This window comes from Corvus cornix, chromosome 2 (assembly GCF_000738735.6).
Source record: "Corvus cornix cornix isolate S_Up_H32 chromosome 2, ASM73873v5, whole genome shotgun sequence".
In the NCBI taxonomy this organism is placed as follows: Eukaryota; Metazoa; Chordata; class Aves; order Passeriformes; family Corvidae; genus Corvus; species Corvus cornix.
The window spans coordinates 112,562,528-112,588,967 of record NC_046333.1 but is presented as its reverse complement, the minus strand read 5'-3'; the positions used below and the strand labels follow the sequence as shown (position 1 = coordinate 112,588,967).

Here is a 26,440-nt window from a genome sequence, read left to right as displayed (position 1 = left end):
GCAAATAGTAATACAGGAAACTTAACCAAAACTTTTGCTTGAGCAAACTTTATTCCTGATACATAGACAAAAGAAATTGGAATGGGTATTGCACTTTCTGGTAGAGGTTTGTGAACAAGAACTCTCAGTTTTATTTTCTTTTTCCCACCAGTCAAAAAACATAATCTACCTTCCCAGGTGTCTGAAGCACTGCTAATATACATTTCATGGTTGGATAAACATAAAAATGCCTACATAAACAGGAAAAAATATGAGCTGAAAAATCCTGCTGTCACCAGTAGAGCTAAGTCTCAACCAAAAGATAGATACAAGGTTTCTAAAACTTTTAATCTTTCAAAAAACAAAGAATTGTAAATTCACAAGTTTGACCATGCAATATATTTGAACAAATTTTCAACCAACACAAAAAATATCTTGAGGTTTTGAAATGAGTATGAAGGGTAATTTTTATTTCTTTTCAAAGTGTTACAGTGAAAGAAAGTTAAGTTTCTTTTAATATTTGTGTACTTTCTGGTGCTGTACTCAGATGAATAGTGATCATGTACAAGCAAAGGATCAAAAATCAAAGCAATAAATGCATAAACAGAACACGCTCTACCCTTTCCCTATGGAAACATTATTGAAAACAAATAGGAATGTATATAATTTCAAGGTTTATTCATAATGCTGAGCTTCAAAGCTTAAAAAGCCCCAAACTCACAATGCTGTGGAAAATACAAGTACGCTATTATCTTACTAGGAAGACTGATTTGGAAACTGGTATGCAGTAGTAATTTTCTTGTTGAGCACACATGATTTATGTGCACAGAGAATCTGTCTCTTGTGATTACTGGAATGTGGTCCCACAAGGTGCCAGAGACACTATGTTTTGCTCCATGGGCTTCTTGTGGTGTGGAGACGAACTGAGTTCAATCCACACCACAAACTGCGCAGAGCAATGCTGTGCATTGAACAAAAAACCTGGGAACTTATTCTTGGCTGTGAATGCAAACAGAATGAGGAATTTCAACAATCCTACCTGTAAACTGGACTAATAAACTAATTCTCCCAGAAGGAAATTTCTATGCCACCTGGCATAGAAACAGAGGAAAATTATGAACCTATAAAATGCTTGGGAGAAGTGGGGGGTATACTAGTTTGGTTTGGTTTGGGTTGGGTTTTTTTGCCTTAAGATACATCTTCTGCTGGCATTAATTGCTAAAAAGAGTGGACATTTTATAAAGAGCTTTGTTTATTAATATTGGCAGGATTTTCTGCATTGGCAGCTGTTGTACCTTCCTCAGTGTTACTCCTAGCATTTCTTTCTTTGCACTGTCACCACTGAATGTTGAAGGAAAAATCTTAGAAGTGGACAGGTGTGGCTTCAGTGAGCAACCAGGAAGACACTGCTCATGGAAGAATGAGGTTTATCTGAAACACAAGACTTAGAATGTGGTTTCTCTGCAGGAACAGGAATGGCACCCTGTGACAAGGCATGCACAGGAGAACTACAGATGGCTAAGCTGGGTAAAACTTTTGCAAAAATGACAATAAAACACATTTTGTTTAAAAATGGAGTATGGTTGCCAAGATATAGGTATACATTTAAGAGGAAAACCAGAAATACAAAACACATAAGAGTGTGTCCAGATACAGGTTTTATGTTGAGAAAGAAACCTCTTGATATGCTAAAACATACATGCAGGAAAAATAATTTCAACATTTCATTTCATTCCTGAAGTTATCTCAGTTTCCAGAAGCTGCAGACATTCTGCTTACATTCTGTTTGGTTGCTGTCAAACCTAACACAGTTTCCATTTTTTTAAAAGTCTCTATTTTTCAAAGGTGCTTTACCTTATCTTCTATGCTAGACAAACTGACACATCACAAAATACTCTGCCACAAAGGACAAGCAGGAACACTTCTTGAACAGGTCTTGGACACATTTTCCCTGGCTGAGCAGTGCATTCAGGAATCCACCCTGGTTTTGCACTGTGTGAGTAGAGCAAGAGCTTGGGAGAGAGAGTTTAAAAGACAACACACTAAGGAAAGCCGGAAAAGCAGACCAACGAAAACTGCCTGGGTCAAATTACCACTCTGCAGATGCCCAGTACAGCAAGTAAAAGAGCAGTGGTATTACTAAGGCAGCAGAGCTTGGTTTACTGCTTCAACAGCTCGCTGCTGAGCTTATCAACGTCAGCCAGATCATCTATGATCTTATGCTACATCCAGGCAAGGTTGTAATTCCACTCAGTGTTGGAATTCCAGAGGACTTTCCAGGATAAAGCTATGAGGTGTTACCTTAACTTACACATTCACTCACTGGCTAGTATGGGGAGGAGAATCTATTTTAACCTCTGCTGGCTGCCGTGATGTGTCATTGCCACCAGTACAGCACGACAGCACCCTGAGAGGCAGCAAATGACGCTCTTCTTAGCGAAGGGATAAACTGCTACTTCAAAAGCAAAGTATCTCAGAATAGGGGCCAACCTGACACCCTGGCTGCCCTAGTTTAAAACTTCTCTTAAGAATAACAGTAATTCCTGTGCAGACAGCTCTCTGCAGACACAAGACAGCTCAAGAGCCATTCAGCGTGCTCATCACCAGTACCCTGGTATACATCACGACAGACAACTTTGATTCAGTTTAATGAATGCAATGTTAAACCACGTATTTCAGCAGGTGTGAATTAGGTGCAGAATCAACTTCTGTTTTTTCCTTTTAGCTCTAAAACCAGGGAACACAGCAATTCCAAAAGCCTGATCTTGATGAAATCAAACCACAGACTGAAAATTCAGTTAAAGAGTCGGATTAAAAAAAAAAAAAAAAGGCAACAATTGTTATTGATGTGTATTATATGTAAAGACAGAGTAATGTAAAGGTGGTTGGGAGGACAATTTGCCTCTTTGTCACTCTGCAGAATGTGAATTTCTATTTGCAACATGGAAATAAATTATCACAAAATAGCTCTCAGATAAATCACAACTTACTCTTTTCACATTGCTTTGTAGAAACCAAAATAACTGTGAAAATGTTCAAAGCAACTGATAAGAGATTCACAATACCTTTAAAAAAAGGCTGTAGGGAGTTCTGATTGAGACATTGAAGTATCAGGGACAAACATGAAACACGTTACACTGCATAGTCTTTGTAACAAACTGAGCTTCCAGACAGCTTCAGTGGTAACCTCCCTCACCGACTGCACTCCAGCTCTTTCATGCTGCCTTCACAACTTAAGGCTTCCTAACATTTCATCTGAGCTGATTCAACTTTAAGTAGCTGGGATTCAAATCTCTTTTACTGAAAAACATGTAAGAGTGGAATGAACCCCCTGATACAATATCAAATCTGCCTCTTGGTTCATTTTTGTTCTCGGACGTAAGATAAATATTTTGTGAAAGATCATAAATTGTCAATATGAACATCTGAAAGAAGCCAGAGTCAAACTTTCATTGCATTTTCTCTGCTAATAAATTATTTACAAGAACAGAATGTCAAATAGTACACAAAAAGACATTAGACAACTTATCATCTGTGCTTTAGTTGGGTTGACAAGCAGTTTCGAAAGGACCACTTACAGTATAACCAGGAAATATCAAGAATAAGATTAGAGCACAAGAAAGGGAGTTAATTGGGAGTTAATTGGGAGTTAAGGATAATATTAGCTTAGTGTATGAAGGGACCACGTGACTTCCACTGATTTATGCCCTAACACTGTCCCTTAAGCAATTATTGGTGCATATGAATGGATGCGGGATTAAGTCCTTACGTTCAGCTGCGCTGGTGAGGAAGGAAGCCAGGCAGGCAGCAGTGAAGTTAGGACCAGTGATGTGCCCTGACACTTCCCAGCTGTGCTCAAGCTGGCTGGTTGTGGAGGGAGGCACAGCCAGCAGAGCCACTGCTGGCACGAACAGCCTGGCTGCAGCAGTGTCCCCAACACAGCTCCCACCAGATGGTTTCCCTCTCATTCCCCTGGTGTGGCCGGGAAGGCAGCAGGGCAGTGGCAGCACAAGCTACTCTCCTGGTGCAGCTGCTCATGCCACCTGCAAACTCAGAGTAACACAGCCGTCACCACCACCTCCGCCACATAGCAGCCCCTTCCTAAAATACTGCCTTTCTAGTGTCAGCTTTACGGCTCACTTCCCTTATCACACATAACACTTTTTCTGACCCTTTGTGACTACGTAAGCCAACAAGATCAAATCAGTAAAAAGAGTATTGTAATTAAGGAAACTGAATAAATAGGGCTGAAGCCCTTCTTGGGGACATATTGCAAGAGAATGTAAAATAAAACAACAAAAAAACCCCCGTTTTTAATGCCCACAAGCACCTTATATGCAGAGATTTAATGTTTATCAAAGCAGAAGATCTGTAGGGGAAGACCATCTGGTCACTAGCTGTGGCAAGGAGAATTTCTTCCACAGGCTGTCCAAAGTGTACTAAGGTCCATCACTTCAAGTTTCACGTTTCATTAAGCAAATGAAGTCCATCTCTGTCATTAAAAAAAAAAAAAAAAAAAAAAGAAGAAGAGCTTACTAAGGCTGCAGGCAATAAAAGAAGACTTTCCTGGATGGCAGCATTCTCTCAGTGTGCCAGAAAAATCCTTGCCAGGAATCACAAAGTTCACCAGATATTCACAACAAAGGAGAAGAAACAGGAACTATGATCAAGGGAGTCTCTCAAGGGTGGAAGGCCATCCATCACACGAGTTGCTACTATTCACTGTCTCTTCTTTTTTTTTTCTTTTTCACCCATACTCATAGCGCCCACTACACATAATTTTTTACTGTCTGAGTAGTTCTATATTGCAGTCTGGTCTGGCTGAAAACAGCCATTTAACAATCTTTGACGAGATGAAGCTCTTCAATGAGCTTGGTTGCTCACTATTTCACAGTTACATCTACAAAAACACATCTGAAACACTGCCATACCATGACATACCAAAGAACCTTTTTTCAGCCATGACCATTTCCATGACTGCAAACATTCAAGAAAAAAACCCAAACTGAATGAGAGAAACAATGTTAAGTTTCAAAAAATGAGTAAAGGAAGAAAAATAAGTAAATAAAACCAATTACACCAGAAACACCAAAGAAGATTTAGGCAAAAAAATAGTAAGATACCTATGGAAGATGAGGAGAGGTGAGAAAAGCATGAATTGCTTTGATAGTATAAAAAATAAAGAGAAGTAATAAGGTTGAGATAGTCTTTAAGTTGTATATAAACAATGTGTTTGCAAAGATAGGTAAGTATAGGTAAACTAGGTATAGTTGAATAAAATAAAATTACCATCACAAGAGGAAAAATGAATGACTCAAAATGATGACACTTTAAGCATTACTAGAATTTAAAAAATAACCTTTTTCTTTAACAAATATGGTCAATTATAATGTAAGTACTCCAGGACATCTGAAACTAATCAGGAATAATTGCCTGTGCTGGTAAGATTCCAGTTCAGAAAGTAGTGGTCAGGTGGAAGAACCCTTTCAGAGTTTAGCACTAAGAGTGCAAGTTCCTTTCTCACTACAGGATGCAAATTCAGTCCAACTATACTACTTGTTCCAGTATTTGAGGTGATATTTCCATACTTAAGGCTTCATTCTTCAATTACAGAAGCTTACTCAACCTCATCGGTCATGAGATCTATCAAGAATATATTTTATTAGTCCCTATATGGAAACTGACAGCAGGGATAGAACAGATTGTGACTTCTTGAAAGGCTGAACCAGATTATCTTTCAAGGTTGCTCCTAACCTTCCATGATTCTGTGATGCTCTGCTCTTGTATGCAGTTCTGATAGTTCTCAGATCCTAATGGTCCATAGCACAGAGCAGCACATCTGACATTATGAGCACAAACTGGGCAGCAGAGTACAAAGTACCACTACTCCTGGGTGATATCCTAGTGCCACTTAATAAAGGCATAGTTTTCTGTATTAATTAATGGTAAGAAAGTCATAAGAGGAATCCTAGTAAATGCCTCCAGCTGAGGACAGAAATCAAACAGAAAGGTTTTGATCAACCTTAATCTGTTTTACTGTGGATTTTTTTTTTAAATTACCAAGATCAATATGGCTCAGTTTCATATTTGAATTTCAGCTGCTTTACACTCCAAGCCAGATTTCACAGAATAAATCTGTATTTTCCAAAAAGGTAATTACCCACACCAACCAATGAATGCTCATTATAGTCAAAGATGGAACAATATGCTTGCTCTGTAAAAATGTGCTTTGTTTTCTTTTAAAAAAAAAATAACTTCCTAATAATTGCAAGGGAAAGGAAGAGGGTAAAACTGTTACTAAAGTTAATGCAGTTATAATTCAATTTAGTCTTAGCCATCGGCATAAGTGTTAATTCTATCCTCTTATTCATAAAGCTACCACTGGAAATTCTATCACAGCACATTATACACTCCCTGTAGCAATGCTCTTGGCTTCAGACCCAATGAACTCAGTTTATCTGTTTTCATTGAGTTCCAAATTTATTAGGCATACCTCACTATTTTCATTTGTGATATAAACTTGTCTGACTGGTTTCCCACCTCTAGAGCAGTGATTTGTCAACCTTTAGTAAATGAAAGTTGCTTTAGCATAGCAATTCTCTGCTTGGTTGATACCACAAGATAAAGTCTCTTTTTTTTTTTTGGTCTAGTTGAACATAAAACACCCTGAGTATACTGAACATAAAGCACACATCCACTAGAAGAGGATGAAAAATGTAAGAAAAATAAACTATATAATCAGCAAACCAGGTTGCTCATGTGAAGACATAAAAGAGATGTAAATCCACCACTGTGTTTCAGTACTTATCATGAATTTTTAAAAAAGTTTTCTTGCTAAAAAAAATTTATTTTTAAAATTACATGGATGCACTTACAAGATTTTCTGCACACTGGTCCTGCTGTTTGTTCAGAACTAACCTTCCAGATTAGCAGTCTTAGAATGTATGAAAAGAGTGCATGTGACCACATTCACTCACCTCATTCTGCTACAGACTTGCATTCAGTTTTTACACAGCACTTAAACAGCCAAGGTGAATTACGTATCTGTCAGATTTCTCTTTTGCCTTTACCCCAGCCTTAGGGTATATCAAGGTATTTCCCTTCTTTGTAGGATATGAAAAGCCTCTGAAGCATATACTATACTGACATAGATGGTTTTGCACTTCCAAAAATGCCTGTGAACAAATGTTTTTCAGTACTCCCAAGTCCAATTCAGCATAAAGCTCATCATTTCCTGGGGATCCATAGCATGTGTGCACTAATATTTTGCCAGGAGCAAAATTTTACTAGAATTTATCACTGTGACATTTAAATCTTTTTATAGAAAATACACTCAGCTAGACAAAAACATTTCACACCTTTCATTTGAACAGAAACAAACAGAAGCATTAAGCCAGTTTACAAATTGTGCCAATTTTGCCAGCAATGAGATGTTTTTCCCTCACTTCTACAGGCAATTTGTTTAACACATTTAAAAATGCAGGCCTGAATGCTACATTCAATTTTCAAGAGCACTGCACAGATATGGGAAGATCTGAGTCACTCTAGGAACTTCTGCTCCCCAAAAACCAGGGGGAATAAATAAACTTTGTTATAAAGTTCCTTGGAGGGTTAGGTATCACAAAAAAAAAAAAAAAAAGCTAAGAAAACCAAACCCAAACAATAAAAACTCGTTAGTGAAAAGAAATTTCAATTCCAATCAGTAAGTAAAATTATTCAAAGTACAATCCCCTGTTACTGCCACAAGAATGAGAGAGTACAAAGCAACTCTTCTTTTTGCGAAAGAGAAGTGTTTACTATTCTTTCAAAGACTGGAAATCTGGCATGGGAAAGAGACATATGTCATAGGAAAACAAAAAGTTAAAATGGTAATAAATATTTAAACACAAATAGGGCTTCTGGAATTTATCCCTGTGCATTTGAATCAGTTTGCAGGGCTCCCCTGTGCCTTTGGACATTTTGTTGGGCAGCTCTTGGCTCATAGCTTTCTAAGATCTAATTTGCTTTAATCTTTGCGATTGAATAGTGATGAACTGCCGAGCCTGGAACTATGCAGCAGAAGTTTTTCATCCATCCATCCATCCATCCAGTTTCTTTGCAAAATGCCTTCTGCCACTGATCACTGTTTCTCTTAGCCCATTTGTTGAACACTAAAGTAAATTTCACAGTCCCCCAGCCATAATTTAAAAAGTACTCAGACAAATTAATGGAAGTCTATGTCTCACATCCCCATCTATGTTAATGAGCTGCCTTTCCCAGTTGTATCATAATTAGCAATTTGGCCAAAATAAGCTTTAACTAGGACTCACAGTACGTTTTCTATAAACACACAACTGTATTCTGAAATACAACACAGTAGGCCAAACATCCAGAGAGTAACAGAAAACCAGAGAGTAACAGAAAACCAGAGGACATGTTGACATAGAGGTGAATGTTTTTTTGCCTAGGAAAATGAAGTTTCTGTTACCATGCTGCACATACATGCCCGCACAAGGGTGAAGGGTGGGGAACACTTGCATGTCTGAAGCCTTTATGTGTCTGCAGCCTCTTCCCATACTCAATTGCAGCAAAATGGGTCATACAAGGAGCTGTACTGACAATAAAAGTTCATAAAGGTTTTGTGCAAACACATAGCTGGATACCACAGTCTCCATTATTAATCCAACTGGCAATTAACACATCCACCAGCGATGTCAGCTTTTATTCTTGATAGACAACCTACCACCTCAAAGTAAAGCAGAGAAAAATCTTTCCTAACAGGCATCTGTTGTATACAAGGATAGCAAAACATAAATTGTAAGTGGTTCAATGTCTCCTATCAGCAATTAATACATTTGCTTGCTGATTCATCTTACAGAATGAGTAGCTGTCGAGGTGCTGTGGGAGAGACAGAATCACTATGGACAGCTCTCCTCTCTCTATTTTAAAAGGATAACTCTCTTAGACTGTTAGTACTATGCTATTTACACAGTACTTTCTATATACTACATGCATATGCCTCATCCATTAGAGGCCTTGCCAGAACATGAGTATTTAGTAAGATGGTGAAGTCATCTTAGCCCCTTCTGGTTTCCTATCAAAGCATCTGACTCTTACTAATAAGCATTTCATTTCTGTACTCTAGTATAATTCCATTTAAATCTCATGTCTCAACAACAACCAAAAAAAAAACCAAAAAAAACCACCAAACCAAAAACAAAAACAAACAAACAAAAAAACCACTACAGCTGCAAATAACAGCAAAGCAGGAATTCAGGAAGGAGTTTATGTTGCACAAGTGTGTGTGATCTCAAAGTCTATGTCCTGGCCAACGCTAAAGCCAGAGACCTGTGCTACCATAAGCCTGCCTAGAGAAAATTTAAGCAAATGTTAATAACTGGTTTGACAGTGTTTTCTAGCTGGCTTTATACTAGGTTATCTTTCCACTTTCATTACAATTATTTCTGTATCTCAGTTTTATTTTAATTATTGTGATAACAGGAAAAATGTAATGTCATAACAAATTCACATACAGATTTGCCCATTTGCCCACATGGCAGTTTTGAAAATAAATACTAATGTAGGAGAAGATTTTTTATTTTAAGTCAGAATTTGAGAAGCAGCATGGGCTACTTTCCTATCTGTTCAGCTATTCTTTTAAATACAAACAAAAACGCAATTTATTTTGGGAATTTATAGCTCTCTAAATAATAGTCTGCTATTTCCTTTTACAGTGCTGTAGTAGAAAAATAAAATATTTATTTAGCAGTTGTGCCTCTTTTCACAGAAAGAATGGATGCAGAGAGATTCCTTCAAGTGTTTATTATACTACACGAATTCTAAGACTTCCAAGTGTTATTCCTTACAATGTAATAGTTAAGACTGAGACTGGAAAATGAGCAAATATGACTTTATAATAAATTTAATTGATGTCAAGAATAGAGGTAGGCAAATCCATTTTAAAAGCTCCTACAATAAATCAAATTATTGTCCAGGTTTGTGTAATGGTCTTCCAAAAACTAATACAACAGAGAACGTAGTGACCGAGTATACAGAAATTTGCTAGGAGATCATGAAAAATATTCTGAGAAACCAAAATCTCATATAAATCAATATCTAACACACTATAGGCATCCACTGTCTCTAACTACTGGAAATAAACCTTCATGTAACCATTCATTAATGAAGTCTCAAAGTACTAACCCATGTGTCCACAAAGTATGAATTTAAGCTAAATGAGATAAATGAACCAAAAGAAATTTCTGCAACTTGCACAAGTCTATGTGATGATCACAGAGTAAATCCAATTCAGAGTTCCAGTTCACTGTTGCGACCCTGCTCTATTCTGTACATTTGACACTGCCAAACTGAAAAAAGTAGGTTTAAATTAAAACCTACAGTTTTGAAGTTTTCTTAAACTTTAGTAACAAAAATTTTACACAGCAAAAAGCTTGATGTAAAATTCTACATTGTAGATAAGACAATCTGAAAAAAATCGTAACAGACCAGTTTAACCACCAGTTGTTCACACAGTTTCTGACCAGCCTACAAACCACACCCACTCACCTCTGTTTAGTTAAGACAGGTTCACCATTCCTTTCTTCCAGCAGTACAGTAGTTTGCTATGCTATTTTTGGACTACACACTCTGAGGAAGAGAGTATGCACCATAACAAAAGACCAAGATCTGTTTTCCAAGGGAGGAAGCAGGTCAGCTGTGCAGTCATCCAGCACTGCCCACTCATTGGAATGCTCATTGCCCACTCCAACATTTCATGAGCATGATGGTGACTCAGAGAGGAGCCAGTGAACACCAGAATCCATGTCTTCTTTTTGGGTCTCCCTATACCACATCTTCACAGTCTGGGGTTCAAGAGCAAGAAGTCTCTTCACTAATTCACTGCGCTTTTTAATTCACTGTACGTTCAAACTGACGTGTAATTTCTCTTGATCAAGCTGTTCAATTTTAAGTCCTTTTCCTGTATTTTTAAACTAAACCCTTGACACTTTGAATTTTCAGTTGCTGAACAAATGGAAACTGATCTAAGTCCAAGGACCCTAACACCTATCACTGCCACAACTGCCATCAAATGCTGAAGATTCCTCTGTAAAGAAAACAGGGATGCCTCATCAAGCTGAAAGTAAATTTCCAGGTAATCTGCCTTTATCTGTTATGTACTAAGGGCAGATGTCTAAAAACATTCACATCAAGCATCTGCAATTTCACTGAAGAAATGTATATTAAGTAGTTTAAAATTAAATAGTCAAGTGTATTTATTGAAACAAGAAACACTATTTTCATGCCCTGAGCCAGGATATATTAATACACAGCAGTATGCAATCAGTAAATATTATTATTGGATTAACAGGACAAAAATGTGGAAGAAGGAAAAAATTCCATTATTAAAAGAAACAGGCATTAAGATCTCACTGAATTATATAAAGCTATTCCTACAAAACTACTGAAAATGAACCTCTGAAAAAAAATTCTCATTTAGTCTTGAAATCAGTTCCAGATGGAAACCATCTGCAAGCATCCTAGTAGAAGTTAAGATGACAACTGAACGTTATAAAGGCAGATTTTCAAGTAGAGCATTTTTACTTTCATAAGGGACCGAAAAACATGTATTCTGGAAATTTCAGGCAATTTCAGACAGTGATGGGCCTGTAGTAAGAACAAAAACCCCAGTAAGCTGCTAAATGCAGTGCCTAATGCTTGGCTTTACTAAACAAAATCCTTGAAAAAAAAAGAGAGGTTCAGTTTGATGTGAGGGAGCCAGAACTAGCAGAGGCATGTAAAGAGAAGATTTAACAGGCCAGGAAGATGATCCTCACTTGTACTTCTGAATAGATTTGAGAAGGGTATGCAGACTGAGAAAGATTATCTGAAAGAAGAGTCAATTTCTGTACAAGCACAGGCCAGTCTCTACTTGTAATAGAAGCCACAAGAATATCCAGCCATGTAATGTGGCTGCTCTCATGATCAAAGATGGTTTTATTATAAATTTCCAAATTCCAGGGCTATCAAGGCTGAAAAACACATGGTGTACCATATTTGACACACATATGATATTTATCTACTACAGACATTTATCTACTCTGAACACATGTATACACACAAATATATGTGTAAAACATACTGTCAAGCTGTAAGCCAGTAAAGGATACAACAGAAATACTGGGGGGGAAATCATAAGTGTGAAGCTCTAAGTAGGAACCATCCTCAGAAGTATCAGAATGAGCTGTTCTCAAATTACCAATTTTGTCTTCGCTTCAGGGAAAAATTGGCTGAAAAGCAAAAATCATGCCTTATGGCTATTTAAAAGAAATATATTCTCTGTATGTATGTATCAGTAACCAGAAATAGACACAAATGCTAATCCTGAACTTTTACAGATGAGTTGGTAAGTCTTTTCTATCATGTCACTTCTATCGTGATGCCACCTTTATCTCAAAGAGGTGCCATCTGTGCTCACTGCTGTACATACAAACAACAAAGAAACATTCCCCACGCACCACTTCTTCCCTGAATGATGTCACTTTATATCATTGTATCACACCATTAAAGGACTATTATGCTGAAGATCTCACAGGCTTCCCAAAAGCAAGTCTCAGAACTACGAATCTCATAAATAACCATGACTAATCACATGCTCTCCTGCAAGATACCAACCAAGAAGATAGCCAGGAAAAACCTAACGCATCACCTTCCTGGTGCTGATTGCAAACACAGGAGCTTCTGGCATGATGGGCCACGACATGCAACATGGGAGATAGGAAGGGACATAAGTAATGGCTGTGAGGAGAAACAGAGCCCAAGCTTTTTGGGGCAAAACACCCACCCCCAAATGTTGGGTTTGCCACAAGCAACCACCTGCAGCGTGTTCACTGACCTGTAGCAGAAATACTCTGTCCAAGCTTTTAATAGGAGCACTTTACACACTGGGTAGCTACTCACACAGAAGGGACCATCATACAACTTATTTCACACTTCAGAAGCTGCCTTGAGTATTTCAGTAAATCAAAGGCTTCCCAGACTGATGAAAACTGAGCATGCGGTGGAAAAACATCCTCCCCATGGCTGAGGAAGAGCTGATTCAGTCACACATCATGCCTGTCCTGCTCTTGCAAAACACCTGCACTCTTCTTCCAAGTAACAGTAGGCAGGCTGCTATGGAGATCAGCAATACAACTGCCATGAGGATTACCCCAAGAACCACTTCTCTGCAGAGAACAACATACAGTGTCTCCTTTCCAGAAGCTACAGGACTGAGAAGCCTTCTGATTGTGTGCAGCAGTACCCTTCACTTTAGATATCTGCTGCATGTAACACACCAAGTTATTTTTATAAATCACTGCTTCATGGATTTTTACTTCCCAATGTTTTAGAGTTTTAAACATCATTCTGAAGATTTGATTTGCAGACTCTAGAGGAACCCCCATCCTAAACTGAAGGCCACCGAGATATGACTGTTGTGGTTTGACACTGGCCAAAATGCCAGGTACCCACAAAAGCCGCTCACTCATCCTCCCCTGCCACAGCTGGGCAGAGGAAAGAGAAAAAAATTAACAAAGGCTTCATGAGTCAAGATAAGGACCGGGAGAAAACACCCGAAGGGCAAAACAGGCTCAACTTAGAGGTACAAAGTGAATTTATTACTAACAGAGTCAGAGAAGGATAATAAGAAGTAAAATAAGCCTTTAGAACACCTTTTCCCCCCAGCCCCTCCCTCCTTCCCACTGACAGTGCAGGGAGACAGGGCAGGGGGGTTTGGTCAGTTCCTCACCTGAGGATTTTCTTCCACTACTCAGGGAGAGGAGTCCTTCCCCTGTGAGGTGTGGGGTCCCTCCCATGGGAGAGGGTTCTCCATGAACTTCTCCAGTGTGGTTCCAATCTCAAGAACAGCAGTCCTCCCAAAACTGCTGCACCGTGAGTCCCTCCCACAGGCACAGTCCTCCCAAAACTGCTGCGCCGTGGGTCTCTCTTCCACGGGGTGCAGTCCTCCAAGGACAGGCTGCTCCAGCCTGGAAGCAGGGTACCCTCTCTCCACTGGATCTCCCACTGGATCACAGCCTCCTCCAGGCATCCACCCGCTCTGGCACGGGCACCTCCCCCACAGGCTGTGGGTGGATCTCTGCATCCCCCGTGGATCCATGGGCTGCAGGGGCACAGCTGCTTCACCATGGTCCTCACCATGGCCTGCAGAGGAATCTTGGCTCCAGCGCCTGGAGCACCTCCTCCCCCTCCTTCTCCACTGACCTTGGTGTCACCATGTTGTTGACCCCCACATGTTCTCACCTCCTCCTCTTCTCTGACTAGAAGAAGAACTGTGTGCCCTTTGTTTTGATTTTCTTCTAAAATATGTCATCACAGAGGTGTTACCAGCCTCTCTCATTGGCCCAATTTTGGCCAGCAGCATGTTCAAAGCCATCAGGGATTGGCTCAGCCAGATACAGTGGAAGCTTCCAGCAGCTTCTCACAGAAACCATCTCTGTGGCCCCCGCACTACCAAAACTAGGCCAAGCATAATCAACACAATGTGCAATTGGTACATACAGTTATTCTCAATCTAGGGAACTCACTATGCTGGATAAATTTGCATAGTCTGAAACTAAAAAGTCAAACACTGCCCCCTACTCTAGGCCTTGCATGGGCCCCAGAACTGTGAAAACAATTGGCGTGTATTAGAGACCATAATTTTTATTGTCTAGCATTACACTGTAGTATTTAAAATAATGTTTTCAGGTTGTTTATCATGATTTCTAAATACAAGAGTGTATTTCAGATGTGTGGTGTTAAGAAAATCTTCCAAATAAAAGATGGTATTCATGTAATTCAAGCTTCTTTTTAAGCTAACAAAAAGCTTTGACAAACAGATGGGTTTTGACCACAGGTTTTGAACACATAGCAGGACAGTTTATACACTCATAAATACATATTATTACTATGTAGTGTGTGTTTTAAAAATGAAGGACTAGCTTTTCCCACAGTAGCATCTCGAGCTATTTACATGCCATAAACCTGCAGAAAATTACATTTAGCCATAATTGCAGAACTTCAAAGTACTTCACAGTTTTTGTGAGCTTCTGAGCAGGTTTTTTTCAGGACTTTAAATGCCTCCAGAGAGAGATATTATATGTAGGAAGATCTAAGGTACTTGTTGCGATCCAGAAAAGACAATTCTGCTGCCATAAAATGAGGAATATAAGTTAAGCTTGTATATTGCTTTGTAACTGAAGTAATATTGATACTTGATCCATGAAAGCAACCTCCTTCTCATCTACTTTCTCTGAAGCAGAATTAGTATTTAGAAGGCACAGAGTCTTATTTTTATATTTTTACAGTTTTCCCTAGAGGTGCTTCCAGCTTTTTTTTCCAGATCTACTTGTTGGAAAGTAAGGTGCCCAGACAACTTTCCTACAGAAATTAGAATTGTGAAATAAGGTTCGTAACTCCACAGTCTCTTCCAACTTCTGAACACTGTAGAGTCTGTTATAAAAACACACATATGTAGGAAGCCAAATTTATCGCAGAATTCATCTTAAGACAGAGGTACATGTATGCACGTGTATTGCAGGTCAAAAAGAATGAGAAATTCTGATGATGCCACTTTTGCCTCTCTCCTAACATAAGACAGCACAAGAACCTCAACAGTTTCCTTGCTGCTTCTTGTGCACTTTGAGGCCAACCTCAGATAGCCCAAAAATCCAGAGCATCTCAACTACAGCCACAGATGTACCTGCAGAAGGGAGTAGTCCATCTAAGGATGCAACTGAACTCCTGTACATGAGTTCCTGCTTTAAATATCAGGAATTCATGGAACTTTTGGAGAACAGTGACCTGAATACAGCCTTACCCAGACATTTCTCATTTGGAAAGGGAATATGTTTCTGGTAGAATTCTTCACAAGCAGCAGGTCTGTATTTCAAGGATGCAATTCTGGAAATTACTGAACAACTGCAGTCTTGGAAAGCACCACTTTCCCCTCAAAAACAAGGACAAAAGCTCTCTCATCAAACATCTTGCTTCTGTCCTTCTGGCAGTTCTCTCTCTGCTTTGTCTAGAAATGCAACTATTCACCTTTTCCTCTTTTCAAGGGTCATATATATCCTTTTTCTATCACAGCATAAAGAATGAAAAAGCAAACCCACTATATTTTACTGCCTTCTTTCATGCAGCCTGGCTAGATCTTTATGACTCCAGCTACTTGTGATCTCAGGCTCGCAGTTCCGCAGCCATCAAAAACCTGTAGAGAAGGCATACAGCTGTATACACACAGTGGTCAGTACCATCATTCAGTAGCGAGCTGGGGAAATGTTATGTCTTTTTGTACTCCTGAAATGAAAAGAAAGATTCTGGATAATGTTCTTGTAATTTTACAAAAGGGAACTGATGCCCAAATATTTTACTTTTCATTTCCCAAAAATGTTGGGGTTTTTTTCCACAAAAAATGCCTTTGCTGCAGTTAGACAAATACAGCTAATATATAATAGTAAAGATTTAACTGCAAAAGCAAAAATCAAGTCTCATTTCAAGGAGAAAAAGTCATGGACTCAGTCCTGTAAACAGGACTTTATAAACAGGGTTTATAAAGAATTATATATTAATCTCAATAAAGAGTTTTACATAGATACGCAGAAGCACAGCACAAAAAACTACAGAATCTTAGACCTGAGAAAACAATCAATTGGGTATAAGATGTATCACATGAGGGAAAAATGCTTGAGATTAACCTTGAGATTTTCATTTTAGAAAGAAGTATTGTAGCATCATGAAGAGGTTAAAAAAAGGCAATAAGATGTAAATGAAAGGGCATGTTTTGCAGAAGCATAGAGACAAATGGCAATATATAATCACTGTTAACAACTGAATTTCTCCATTAATCAAAGCATGCAATGAATACTCTTTGCTCCACCTACCAAAAATCAGAAGGTTTAGGGTTTTTCTAAATTAACAAAAAAATTTTGCAAGCTTAAATAGCATTGAAAACATGGAGAATAATACAATATATAATCACTGATCAGTAAGATCAGCTCTCCCTTTGGAGATTAAATAGGTTATTTAATGTAGTGAAAAGGAAAGCTGATAAATAAAACAGATTAATAAACTGAAATTTAAGCAATTTTAATTAAGACATCCCAAGGAAACAGCCCAGACAGCGTCACAACTGCATAAGACAGTAAGTTGTGAGAAGAAGCATATGATGAACTATTACTACAAATGCTTAAGAATTAACTAGCTGAAAGACTCATGACACAGTGTAGAAAGAAATTATCTTCTTGTGCATTCCATTATCCAGGAAGGTCCTTTCTTATCTCACTGAGCTAAAATAAAATGAGAGGTGATCATCATCAGATGCTGTCATAATTTCTATACACACTGCTTGGAACTGCCTCTAGCACAGTTGCAGCATGCTTCCTCCAATAAAACTCCTTCACAAACGTCACTGGTTTTGACAAAGAAGTTGGTCCAGCTGAAAAGCAGCAGAGTGGCTATTTTTGCATTTAGGTTAATGGAGTTGCTTAGTTTGGGGACAGGGAGCCCTGCCAGGAAATGCACCCCTGGAAGGGCCCTCTCTTGCCCCATTCATAATGGGTCAACCACGCCAGTTCCTCAGCACTGTAACCCCAGTTTGCTCTTGCATCCATTTCTCCAGTTGATTTTGAAAAGACTACTTCTATGTTTTACATTTTTATCTTCTACATTTTACCTTTGCATTCTGCGTCCATGCAGCTGTTCCATAAAAAAAAACCCCCACATAACTCACAGAATGAGAATGAAGGCACTCCAGACATTAAAACCTGTAGAGACACAGATCTGATGCTGACTTTTACTCAAAACCTACCTTTGGTGAGGAACCCTATACATGTATCAGTGTGTGATTTGTTAGTTGAAAACAACTGCATTGCACTGACCCAACTCTTACACTGTCACATAAATGTTTGCCGTTTAATAACCAATTAAAACAGTTGTGAGAAGAACTGTTTGCTGCATTCAGGGACATACAGCTGTGATACCAACTGGTAATGGATACAGGCAGACAGCTGTGAGTGACGAAACCTAGAGCTGCAAGACAACTGTAGAGCTGATGATTTCCCCCCCTCTTTTCACTTGAAAAAACTCTGATTAGCATAGATTAGTTCTCAAATCCTGTTTATAATGTATATAAAATTGTTGCAGCAGGGATTACTGCAACAAGTATATTTCAAACCAGGAGTCCCGTGGAAAGCGAAGTATATATGGACAGATTCGTGGTACATGTTTCAGAGATGTTTATTTCTCCAGCTGCATGGCCGGGGCTCAGCTCAGGAACTCCGCAGTCACGGGACCCCAGGGTCCTTGGCGTTATCAGGGAACACAAACCAACCAATGGGGAACAAAGGTGACCAGGGGCAGGGAAACCCCGTGTCTCCCCCCCAGGGCCCATCTCCCAGGGCTCCATGGCAGGGGAGGGACCCCAACACCTCACCCGTTTTATTTTAATAAAAGGAGAATGAAAACAACTGGATAAACATAACAAGAACAGTTTCAAGACAAAACAAGCCACCCTCCTGAGTCTTTAAATGTCCAATCAGATTCTGTGGGACATCTTAGGGCTGACAGAAGGGAGACAGAACTCTCCGGGCATGCTTTGTGGGGAAACTGAGGCAGGAGAGGGTTTAATTTCTTCCCTCCCTCTTTTCATCCCCCCCTCGGCATCAGAGAGGACTTGTAGGGAAATGGAATTGTATAGGGAAGCCATGGGGTGAAGAACAGATTAGGAATAAATTGGGGATAGGGTAAACTTAGGAAAGGGTTCATACTGAGTATAGGGTAAAAGGGGGAAGTAGGCTGTGGGCAGGGAAGCTGCTGGGATGGATATTGTTTATAATTTTGTGCATAACAGCTGCCTTTGACTAGAATACCCCCAAGCCCAGTAACATTTGCTGCTCGTAAACCCTTCTTTCCTTGCACTATATCAAATTGTACCACTTCCCCATCTCCTACACTTTGCAGGTAATTTTTAGGGTTATTCCTTTTAATGGCAGTTCTATGGATGAATAGATCTCCCCCTGTATCATCTCGTGTTATAAATCCATAGTTGTTTTTTACATTGTACCATTTCACAGTTCCTGTGACTTTCGTGGCTACAACTCCTCCTATCACGTGCTTGCGTGTTCGTCGTGGCTGCTGGTCCCGCGTGGCCACTGCCTCGCTGACTCCGATGTCTCGGCAGGGCCCCCGCGTTGCGGCTGCTCCGCGCTCTCCGAGCGGCGCTGCTCCGGCGCGTGTCTGGGCTCTGTGCGGCCCCGCGTTGCCATCGCCGCTGGCTCCGTGCCCTGTGAGCGGTTCCGCTCCGCCAACTCCACGCTGCTTTGAGAGCGGCCCCGTTCCGGCTCGGTGCTGCGCTGCGCGGCTTCTCGTGTCGCTGTGGGAACCGCCGCTTCTCCCTCCGCAGGGCTCTCCGAGCCGTGTGCTCAGAGCGGCCTGCCACGCCGATGCCCGGTTCCTGGCTGCTCGTGGCCCACGGCACCCGCGGCGCCTGTGGCATCGCTCCCTCACTCGTGGTCGCGTGGCCGGGGACCCCGAGACAGGGATGGGGTCCGCGGTAAGGCGCGCGCTCCCGAGGGGGCCGGGCGCATCCAGCACAGGCACCTCCGCCGGCACGGCTGCAGTCATGTGCTCCCAGGATGGCGGCCGCATGGCCTCGGCCACAGGATAAGTATGATCCTCTGCTTTAGGGCTAATGGGACCATACAAATGCTCCTCAAGAGCTTCCCTGATTATAAGGTATGCACGGAAAGCTTCTCTTTGATCCCATACTTTATCCCATATCTCGTCCCAGAAACACCCCTCACAAGATACAGGAGGTTCGATATCAAAAAGTAAGTCTCGAGAAATATAGGAGAACCTTTTGAAAAGCCAGATGAAAAAATGTTCTAGATCTCCCGGTTCCAATACTTTCTTGTTATGTTGTTCAAGGATTCCTTTAACTTCTAGGTACATTTCTTTCTGTGGCTCAGAGAGCCCCATTTCCCACGATTCTTCCATAGTCCAGAGAGAATATCCAAACCAAGATGAGAAGAGAGAGGTCTAGAGTGGTTGTTTTACTCACGAATTGTCCTCAGGGATCGGTATCTTGCCCGCATTCCTCCACCAGTTTGTTGCAGCGGGGATTACTGCAACAAGCATATTTCAAACCAGGAGTCCCGTGGAAAGTGAAGTATATATGGACAGATTCGTGGTAGATGTTTCAGAGATGTTTATTTCTCCAGCTGCATGGCCGGGGCTCAGCTCAGGAACTCCGCAGTCACGGGACCCCAGGGTCCTTGGCGTTATCAGGGAACACAAACCAACCAATGGGGAACAAAGGTGACCAGGGGCAGGGAAACCCCGTGTCTCCCCCCCAGGGCCCATCTCCCAGGGCTCCATGGCAGGGGGAGGGACCCCAACATAAAATTATAGGAGAGAGAGCAAAGAGTTCTCTTTCAAGCATAATTCTAATGACTTTACTTCTTTAGGGGTCAAAAGCAAGTCAAAGAAAATCAATGTCCATTTGTGTTGTTGAAGCTGAAGCATACAGTTCATTATTCACAACTGTTAAAAGAGTCAATCAAAACATTTTGCCATCTAGAGAAACTAGAAAAAGCTATCTCGCATAATTATGAATGAAGATATATTTAGCATAGCAAATGCAAAACAGCAAAGCATTTCAGAAACAATTCTGTAATTAAGAATCAGTGCTTTATATTAAGGCAAATATTAACAGCTACATTAAGTATGAATATCAAATTTTTAAAAGATTTTAGAACATTCCCTAGTTCTTAGTATTATGCCTGTTGAAATAAATTACATTTTCACACTAAATTCAATAAAAATAGCAAAATAGTCTTTACACCAAGAAAGAATCAGAGGATATGATTACTATCACTCATGATAGTTGTCATTTTTACAAGACTGAAATTCCCTTTAGTTTTTGACAGAAAGTGGAAGAAATATGAATGTCATAAACAGCACTCCCATTCTAACTTCTTTATGCTTAGCTGTATCTTAAATAAATTTAACACAAAAAGTGGAGGGGGGAAAGGCATGTGTTTTATTTTATTCAAACAGCCTTTACTCACACTTAAATCTGAGTCTATTTGAATAATTTGACCAAAAGCAATATAAAATTTACTTAAAATGCTATTTCCAACATCTTCAACATGAAACCAAGTACACTGTTCACTATTTGAAAAAACACATTGAGAATGAACAAAAAATAAAATAAAGCCAAACTTTAGAATAATCTGATTAATAAACTGTTCCTCCTCTGATGTTATCTGAGAAGCTCCAAGCAATGAACACTTCAGAAGTGTTTGATGTTTATCAGCTTTAAAAGCACACCTTTGAACCAAAATCTCAACCAACTAAGGAATGAACACCTAAATCTAAGAGCAAGGAACAAACTTCATAGAAAAAAATTTAAAGTTCATCCTTGTTCCAGATGATAACCACCTGTGGAACTCAGCAAACAATCAATTGCACCCATGGCATCTCTGAAGCCGTGAGTTCTTTCACAGACTCGTTATCCATGCAAGTGTTAAAGCAGTAAAACATTGGTGCCTTCACCTCAACCACATCTTACACAGGAATTTCAGTGGCTGTTGAAAAGCACCCTGTGAGCACCAGTGTGGTACTTTCACTCTGTTCCAAGCTTTATTCCACACTGGGAACATCCACTGCCACCATCAGGGCATGACTGTTTCTGCCGTGCTCAGTTCCTGGCATGGGGGACCTCCTGCTTTGCACAGTGGAACATACAGCACAGCCTTTCATAAACCATCCATTTCTTATCTCTGAAGTGCCTAAGTGGCACAGCAAACTGTGTCCAGCAGTATCATTTATCCATGTTCTGGCCTCATGTGCAAAACTTTAATCCCAGTTTTTAGAATATTGATTTATGTTAAAAAAAAATTACATATATTTATATATGTAAGTCAAAACTATTACTACTTTCACATAAGTATCACAGTGAAGAACTTTCATGGCTTTGCCCAACATTACCCAAAATAAACTGGAGAACGAATCATAAAATTAATCTCATCCCAAACACTCTTCTTGATTAGTTTTTCTCTACTCATTACTTTAATAAATTGAAGAGAGCAAGTCCCCAGGAAGCAACCCAGCCCTTGGCTGCTGCACCACCAGATTCATCACACAACAGAGTGTTCCACCTCTTTTGGCCAATTCAAGCTAATTACTGAAGATAAGGCTTAGAGCCCCAAACGACAGTGACAGCCACACCTGAAGTGTGCAGTGGGAAAAAGCTTTGTTTCCGTATCACCTAGCTCCTCTCCTTCATAAGGGGTAGACACATCACCTGCTAAATCAATCTCTCAAGACTAAATCAACCTCTCAAGAAGAATAATAATTTCCTCCTTTATTTTCCACATAAAGATAGGTGTGAATTTCCCTGGCTGTGTCTCCACTGCATTCCCTACTGTTGACTATCTTTGAGACACGACCTGTTTTGAGTTCTGGGTTTTGGGGGTTTTTAAATGTATGCTTTCTCTCTTTCCTCTGATCTGCAACAGGAATGCAGAAAATCTAGGTTGGCCACCACAACAGTAAGGCTTTCTGACTCTTCCAGTTATGGCAGATAAAACTCTGAGCAAATACAGAAGTTTGTCTTCACAGTCTGCCACTGTGAGCCAGTGTCACAGCATACCGCCAGAGGTGCATGTTGATGTAGCAGACTCCTATTGGGATTCAACCCAACCACATTCAGGCCTCTCTCTGGAAACCTGAACTGACAGCACAGCCATGGGAAGGGCCAAGAAACATGATACATTAAATCCATTTGATGTTTCTTATCTTTCACCACAACTCTTCAGCTTTTTAACAATGAATGCAAGCAGACCTGATGATGACTTCCAGGAAGAAATATTGACAGCTCAGGCACAAGGACCAGTGCTAAGTTACAAGCATGAAGAAATGGTACTTATTTGAGCACTTCCGAGGGAACTGAGAGCAGACTACAGCTCTCATATGTTTGTCTTAATATTCAATAAGAATATTAAGAATAGAAATAGAAATGACACACTCAGCTGGGTTGGGGCTGACTAGAAAAATCATGTTTAACTGTTGGTGGTTTTAATTATGCTTACAGGTTTTTCTGTCAGTTCATGAAAGCTATGCCCAACAAGCCAAAATGTATGTCTGAGCAAACAAGAAAAAAAACTAGGAAAGAAAAATAATTCCTGAGCTTACCCTGAAATTTCTGAATCAAGGTCAACAATCTTCTCTATTAAAGAGATTTACATAGACTTAAAACAAAAATGCATACTATAAAGTTGAATATAGTGTTCTTTGGAAATTTCCAATTTAAAAGATACAAGCCAAGTGGGATACAGAACATTAAACAGGATTCTAGAAGCCTTACAGTAAGGTGTGTGATGGCCACTCCTGAATTTGTAAAATTAAGAACTACCCACATTGTAAAATAAAGTATAAATATGCAGCAAGGCTTTCTGACAAGTACCAGGTAAAACATAAAGAAAACGTGTGAAGGTAAAGGAGATTGATTAATATCTTAGAAGGGGATGTTTTTAATGATGTCTTTAAAGACCTCAAGTCTTACCTTCCCCTTTCTTTTCAAGTTTCTAACAGAAAAAGCAACATTTCTTTTTTTTCTCTCAGACCTTGTGAAAACTCGGTTCTTTAGCCACGTAAAAGAGGGAAAATCTGACTGTAAGTGAAAGTCTAGAGCACCATGTTCTTTAATTCAGTGATGGGGACCTTCATTAGATTATCTCATCGCTATGGGACAAGATACTGCGAAAGCCAAATGATAAATCATTAAATTATGTTTTCTTCCTCTCCAGGCAAAGAGTGAGTATAGCATTAATATAGCATTAGAAGGGCTAAAAAGGAAGAAGAGGGTCTTCAATATGCATCAGAAGTGACAAAGCTAATACAATTTTTAAACTCCATTTATTTGTATAATCAGGCATAAGCACTTACTTAATGCTAATTGTGGAAACCTCGAATGTAATACATAGCCCAAATGAATTCCAGATCACTGCATGCTTCAGTGTTTCATGATCTCCCTTGCACATGCCTAGTGAAAGCCTGCCACTCTGCAACAGAGGAAGGAATTACTACAATAGAATCAGAGGCAGAGTTTGCCAAAAACTATACTTTCTTTGATATGAGACAGAATAAACTGTGTTTTAAGTAACGGATAGGTTTGCATGCCACTGTCTAGCAGCAGTTATTCTGATTGTGTTTCACAGAATTGTCAGAGAGTCAGAACTATGAACAAACCACAGGAACATTCTCCATAAACTGCACTGAAACAAATGACACTCCCTTCAGCCAGCTTACCCTCAGTAATCTCCATCCACCATTATGGGAAAGGATTAGTTTATCTTTCAGCTATAAACTTTTATTAGTTACATGTTCACCATACTGACATCCCAACACTTTTTAATCTTATCGTGTCAATCTTGCATCTACGTAAAAACGTGTATTTCAGTGCATAAAAAGATCTCTTGCTGCTGACAACTCAAAGTGCATTAACCTGGGAATCCTTGAGATTGCCACGCACACCCACACACTTCTTTCAGTAGAGATCTCACTGACTGGAAAAGAAAATATCCCAAACTCAACAGACATTTCACACACAGTGGCATTTCTGCAGAAACACATGTTTCCAACACTGCAACTTTTACTTTCATCACTATTATCAAGTTATTTTCCCAAGTTATTTCCTACACACATAGCATGCCCAGTGCCCCTGCTGAAACTACCACATTGACTGAAACTGACTGAGCTCCTAGTGAAACATCAGAGCTTAGCTATAAATCTGTGTAAATACTTTTATTCTGTGGTGCTTACATGTTAGAATACAACATGCATCAAGGTCACTGTAACAGATTGCAGTTTTCAGGCTCATAGAGAAGACATTGATGAAATCAGTAAGAGCAAACTTAATTAAACAGTGTCTAAAGTTCTGCCTTCTCCCAAACCTGCCCAGAATTCACACCTCTATTCTCTGCATTTCAGAGTCAGGTCTTTTCATAGGTACAGGAAGGCAGGCAGCTTAGCTTAAACGCTATCACTGCTGAAAGGTGAACAGAATTCTTTCTTTGCAATGTGACAGGTCTGCTCTGAGCTCTCCGAGTTTTTAGCTGGAGATTACAGCCCCATGGGCCTCTTCCTTTGAAGTGGAGTTCCTCGAGAGCAGAATTAGTCCCCTGCCTATAACCTGTCCTCCATACAGTGAAATAAATTACAATCAACTTTTTGTTTCATTGCCATGTCAAGTATAACAATAAATACCCACAGGCTAAAAGTAAGCAAACAAACAAGGCTGGACAAACAATAACCTCACAGCAAGAGCATTCCAAAGAAAATCACCAGGCAGGGCACAAGAAAGTTAAAGGCATAAAAATCAAAACTCTGGGTTCTCTATCCCAATCCCGAAGTGTGTATGAAAGGCTAACAACGCATCTTGCCTCTCTCCCACAAGAAGCACTGACGGAAAGCAATTAAGGGACTCCTGCAATTTAGTTACAGCCCAGCAAAGAGGAGAAGGAATTTTACATCACGAAATGCCTGTAAGAAGGCATCATCTTTTACAGTTGCAGAAGTGGGAAGCACTGGGACACGGAGCTTCCTTCCCGGCTATGCACCGGAGCACCGCACCAGCGGGATGCCCGCAGCGGACTCCGGCGGAGTTGGAGCGCGGCTCCGCTGCAATCCCGGCCACCAACCCCCCGCACCCCAACCCCCGAGACTGCCGCTGGCGCCGCCGACCATCCTGCCTCCGAACTGGGAGCAAGAGACCAGCAGCTGCAAAAAAGAAAAAGTCACTCGAGAGGAAGGGAACGCAGCGAAAAGGAAGCAAGCGCTTACTTGCCTATACAGCACCGCCGGACAACCTCCTCGCAGCTGCTGAAACGCTGTGCCGCTCGTCCTCCTCCCACCGCTCCGTGCTAGTTCCAAAATAATTCCTCCGGGCGCCGGCACATCCCCGGGCTCAGCCGAGGAGCGCAGGGAGCCCGGCCGCTTCGCCCCCCCGCCCGGTGCCCATGGTGTCAGCCACAGCCCCGGCAACTCGCGCTCCTTCCCGCCGGTGCTGCCTCGGGGCGGGCTGCCGGCTAACACGGCATCGCACCCCCGCCGCCGCCGCCGGCTCGAACTCCGCCGCCGCGCTGAGGGGCACCGTGGGGCTCCCCGCGCCCTTCCCGGAGACGGAGCGGGGGCGCCGGGCGGGGGCGTGCGGGGAGCAGCGCCGCCCCTCCGCGGCGGTGAGCGGCCAGGCGAGGCGCGGCGAGCCGAGGGGAGGCGAGGTGGCGCGGCGCCGCCACCGCGGCCGCAGCCAGGCGCGGCGATGCCGGCCCCGCCCGGGACCCTCGCCCGCCCCCCCGCCGCTCCCGGGGCGCTCCGTAACGCCGCCCCGCTGCCGGCGCCACCAGATCCGGTGACGCGCAGCCCTCCCCCGGGCCGGCCCCCG

At 41.0% G+C, this 26,440-nt stretch overlaps 1 protein-coding gene across 2 annotated transcripts in view; it reads right to left on the bottom strand.

The window, feature by feature from the left end:
• SNTG1 (syntrophin gamma 1) overlaps nucleotides 1-26,206 on the bottom strand; it is a 336,705-nt gene extending 310,499 nt beyond the window's left edge. The window contains exon 1 of one of the 2 annotated variants that reach the window (XM_010401190.4): nucleotides 25,840-26,206. The gene's annotated coding sequence lies outside the window, so the exon portion shown is untranslated. Of the gene's footprint in view, nucleotides 1-13,744; nucleotides 13,766-25,839 lie in introns of those variants that run through there. The other variant, XM_039549083.1, reaches the window with a different exon arrangement.
• Nucleotides 26,207-26,440: the final 234 nt, after the last annotated feature.